Source organism: Hylobates moloch, unplaced genomic scaffold (genome assembly GCF_009828535.3).
Source record: "Hylobates moloch isolate HMO894 unplaced genomic scaffold, HMol_V3 SCAFFOLD_7, whole genome shotgun sequence".
In the NCBI taxonomy this organism is placed as follows: domain Eukaryota; kingdom Metazoa; phylum Chordata; class Mammalia; order Primates; family Hylobatidae; genus Hylobates; species Hylobates moloch.
This window is the reverse complement of record NW_026652282.1, coordinates 61025035-61030141: the sequence shown is the minus strand read 5'-3', so window position 1 is coordinate 61030141 and position 5107 is coordinate 61025035. Positions and strand designations below refer to the sequence as shown.

At 42.8% G+C, this 5107-nt stretch overlaps 2 pseudogenes; both read left to right on the top strand.

Moving 5' to 3' along the window:
- Positions 1 to 3733, top strand: LOC116811808 (CCR4-NOT transcription complex subunit 3-like; annotated as a pseudogene).
- A 573-nt stretch (positions 3734 to 4306) lies between these two features.
- Positions 4307 to 5107, top strand: part of LOC116811102 (E3 ubiquitin-protein ligase makorin-1-like) — an 11096-nt pseudogene continuing 10295 nt past the window's right edge.

Below are 5107 nucleotides of genomic sequence, written 5' to 3'. Positions count from 1 at the left end.
ATGACCAACACACCTCCACCAGCCCTTACCTCCAACATTGGGTGGGGGGCGGTGGTCGTATTTCAGTACAAAATTTGGTAGAGACAAATATCCAAATGATATTATCTATATACCTAGTAATGAGATGGCTGGGTAGAATGGTAATTCTATTTTTATTTCTTTGAGAAATCTCAAAACTGCTTTCCACAGGAGCTAAACCAATTTACCATCCCACTAACAGTGTATAAGCATTCCCTTTTCTCTGCAACTTTGCCAACATCTTTTACTTTTTGACTTTTTATTAATAGCCAATCTGACCTGTATGAAATAGTATCTCATTGTGGTTTTGATTTACATTTCTCTGGTATTAGTCATGTTGAGCATTTTTTTAAATACATTTGTTGGCTGCATGTATGCCTTCCTTTAAGAAATGTCTGTTCGTGACTTTTGCCTACTTTTTAATGGGGTTGTTTTTGCTTGTTGACTTGTTTCTGTTTCTTATAGGTTCTGGGTTTCAGTCCTTTGTCAGTTACAAAGTTTTCAAACATTTTCTTCCCATTCAGTAGGGTGTTTGTTTACTCTGTTGAGAGTTTCCCTTGCTTTGCAGAAGCTCTCTAGTTTAATTTGGTCTCAATTGTCAGTTTTCGTTTGTGTTACATTTTCTTTTGAGGACTTAGTAATAAATTCTTTGCCTAGGTCAATATCTAGAAGAGTATTTCCTAAGTTTTATTCTAGGACTGTCTTAGTTTGAGGTCTTACATTTAAGTCTTCAATCCATGTTGAGTTAATTTTTGTATATGGTGAGAAGTAGGAATCAACTTTCATTCTTCTGCATATGATTAGTTATGTTTCCCAGCACCATTTATTAAACAGGATGTCCTTTCCCCATTGCTTGTTTTTGTCAGCTTTGTCAAACATCATTTGGTTGTAGGTGTGTGGCCTTATTTCTGCATTCTCTATTCATTCCATTGGTCCATGCATCTATTTTTGTACCAGTCCCATGATATTTTGCTTACTGTAGCCTTGTAGTATAGTTTGAAGTCAGGTAATGTGATGCCTCCAGCTTTTTTGTTTTTGCTTAGGACTGGTTTGGTTATTTGGGCTCTTTTTAAATTCGTATGAGTTTTAGAATAGTCTTTTTTTCTGATTTTGCAAAAAAAGACTTGGTAGTTTGATAGAATTTGCATTGACTCTCTAGATTGCTTTGGTCAATGTGGACATTTTAATAATATTGATTCTTCTGATTCATGAGCATGGAATATTTTTCCATTTGTATCATCTCTGATTTCATTCAGCAGTATTTGGTAGTTCTCCTTTTAGAGATTTTTCATCTTATCCGTTAGATATATTTTTAGATATTTTTGTGGCCGTTTTAAATGGGATTGCATTTTTATTTGGTTTTCAGCTTGAATGTCATTGTTGTATAGAAGTGCTACTAATTTTTGTACATTGATTTTATGTCCTTAAACTTGGCTAACGTCGTTTGTCAGGTATATGAGTCCCTTGGAGAAACCTTTAAGGTTTTCTAGGTATAGAATTATGTCATCAGTGAAGAGAGAAAATTTGACTCCCTCTTTGGATGCCTTTTATATCTTTCTCTTGTCTGATTTCTCTGGCTAGGAGTTCCAGCACTATGTTGAAAAGGAGTGGTGAGACATTCTTGTATTGTTTCACCTCTTGAGGGGAATGATTCCAGCTTTTGTCCATCCAGTATGATGTAGGCTTTGGCTTTTTCACAGATGGCTCTTATTGTTTTGAGGTATGTTCCTTTGATGCCTAGCTTGTTGAGAGTTTTTTGTTTTTTGTTTTTTTAAATGAAAGAATATTGGATTTCATTGAATGCCTTTTCTGTATCTATTGAGATGATAATTTAGTTTTTGTTTTGAATTCTCTTTGTGGTGAATAATATTTACTGATCTGCATATGTTGAACCATCTTTTCATCTCAGGAATAAATCCTACTTGATTATGGTAGGTTATCTCTTTGATGTGCTGCTCAATTCAGTTTGTAAGTATTTTCTGAGGCTTTTTGCATTTTTGATTTGGTTTTCAGCTTGAATGTTATTGTTGTATAGAAATGCTATTAACATTTGTACATTTATTTTGTATCCTGAAACTTAATTAAGTTGTTTGTCAAGTCTAGGAGGCTTGGAGGAATCTTTAAGGTTTTCTAGGTATAGATACATATCATCAGAGAAGAGAGATTATTTGTCTTCATCTCTTCCTATTTGGATGCCTTTTCTTTCTTTTTGCTTCCCTTTCTTCTTGATTTTTCATCAGGGATATTGTTCTATCATTTTCTTTTTGTGTATGTCTTTGTCAGATTTTGGTATCAGAATGATATTGGTTTCACAGAATGAGGAAGGTATCCCTCCTCAAATTTTTAAAACAGTTTCAGTAGGATTAGTACCAGCTCTTTGTATGTGGTAGAATTCAGCTGTGAAAGCATCTGGTCCAGAGATTTTTTTTTTTTTTTTTTGGATGGTAGGTTTTTTATTACTGATTCAATTTTGTAAGTAACTGTTAGTCTGTTCAGGAATTCTATTTCCTCCTGCTTCAATCTTGGGAGGTTTTGTCTTTCTAGGAATTTTGGCATTTCCCTTAGATTTTCTAGTTTGCATGCATAGAAATATTCACAGTAGTCTCTGAGGCTTTTCTGTATTTCTGCAGGATTAGTTGTAATGTCACCCTTGTCGTTTCTGATTATACTTACTTGCATCTTTTCTCATATTTTGTTTTATTTTTGAGACAGAGTCTCACTCTGTTGCCCAGGCTGGAGTGCAGTGGCGCGATCTCGGCTCACTGCAACCTCCGCCGCCTGGGTTCAAGCGATTCTCCTGCCTCAGCCTCCGGAGTAGCTAGGATTACAGGCCCATGCTACCACGCCCGGCTAATTTTTGTATTTTTAGTAGAGACAGGGTTTTACCATGTTGGCCAGGCTGGTCTCGAACTCCTGACCTCAAGTGATCCGCCAGCCTTGACTTCCCAAAGTGTTGGGATTACACGCATGACCCACCGTGCCAGAACTTCTCTCTCTTTTTTGAAAATCTAACTAGGGTGGGCCAGACATGGTGGCTCACGCCTTAATCCCAGCACTTTGGGAGGCGGAGGCGGGTGGATCACCCAAGGTCAGGAGCTCAAGCCTGGCGAACATGGCAAAACCCGTCTCTACTAAAAAATACAAAAATTAGCTGGGTGTGGTGACAGGCGCCTGTAATCCCAGCTACTCGGGAGGCTGAGGCAGGGAGAATTGCTTGAACTCTGTAGGCGGAGGTTGCAGTGAGCCGAGATCGCGCCGCTGTACTCCAGACTGGGAGACAGTGCAAGACTCTGCACCAAAAACAAACAAAAAACAAACAAAAAACAAAAAACAAAACAACATCAACAACAAAAAATTCTAGCTAGGGCAGAGGTGGCAGGGACCGAGCGGGTGCCTCAGTCTCCTTCCCCTCCCCTTGCCTGGCCTCGTGGTCTTCTCCCAGCAGCCAGACAGGAACTATATAATCCCGGAAGTTCCGGGGCTTTGCTGTGTGGGATAACCAGCAATGGCGAGGCTGCAGCTCCCGGAACAACAGCCACAACACATTAGGAGTAGGAGCGGCAGTTGCGGTGGCAGCAGCAGCGGCCTCCCCACCCCGGTCCCCACAGTCACTGCCCTATCCCCTGGGGCAGATGGAGGGGGCTGTGGCAGTGACAGCAGCGACGGAAGCGACGGCAGCCACGGCAGCGACGGCTAGGCAGCCACGGCAGCGGCGGCACAGCTGGACTAAACAGGTCACCTGCAGGTATTTTATGCATGGGGTTTGTAAGGACGGAGGTAACTGTGGATACTCGCATGACCTCTCTGACAGTCCGTAAGGTGTAGTGTACAAGTATTTTCAGCAAGGGTACTGTGTTTATGGTGACCGCTGCAAATATGAACATAGCAAGCCATTGAAACAGGAAGAAGCAGGCCGGGCGCGGTGGCTCACGCTTGTAATCCCAGCACTTTGGGAGGCCGAGGCGGGCGGATCACGAGGTCAGCAGATCGAGACCACGGTGAAACCCTGTCTCTACTAAAAATAGAAAAAAAAAAGTTAGCCGGGCGTGGTGGCGGGCGCCTGTAGTCCCAGCTACTCGGAGAGGCTGAGGCAGGAGAATGGCGGGAACCCGGGAGGCGGAGCTTGCAGTGAGCCGAGATCGCGCCATTGCACTCCAGCCTGGGAGACAGAGCAAGACTCCGTCTCAAAAAAAAAAAAAAAGAAAAGAAACAGGAAGAAGCAACTGCTGCAGAGCTAACTACAAAGTCATCCCTTGCTGCTTCCTCAAGTCTCTCATCGATAGTTGAAATGAATACAAGCGAAGCTGAGTCAAGAAATTCAGACTTTGCAACTGTAGGAGCAGGTTCAGAGGACTGGGTGAATGCTATTGAGTTTGTTCCTGGGCAACCCTACTGTGGTCCTACGGTACCTTCCTTCACTGAAGCACCCTTGCAGGGCCCTGTGACCAAGGAAGAATCAGAGAAAAAGCAAATCGCCATGGAAACAAAGAAGCAGCTGTGCCCCTTTGCTGCAGTGGGAGAGTGCTGATATGGGGAGAACTGTGTGTATCTCCACGGAGATTCATGTGACATGTGTGGGCCACAGGTCCTGCATCCGATGGATGCTGCCCAGAGATCACAGCGTATAAAATCGTGCATTGAGGCCCATGTGAAGGACATAGAGCTCTCATTTGCTGTGCAGCGCAGCAAGGACATGGTGTGTGGGATCTGCATGGAGGTGGTCTATGAGAAAGCCAACCCCAGCGAGCGCTGCTTTGTGGTCCTCTCCATCTGCAACCACACCTACTCTCTCAAGTGCATTTGCACGCGGAGGAGTCCTGAGCAATTTGAGAGCAAGATCATAAAGTCCTGCCCAGAATGCCAGATCACATCTAACTTAGTCGTTCCAAGTGAGTACTGGGTGGAGGAGAAAGAAGAGAAGCAGAAACTCGTTCAGAAATACAAAGAGATAATGAGCAACAAGGCGTGCACGTATTTTGATGAAAGACATGGGAGCTGCCCATTTGGAGGGAACTGTTTTTACAAGCATGCATAAAGAGGAGAGAGGAGCCACAGAGACAGAAAGTGGGAACATTAAGCAGATATGGGG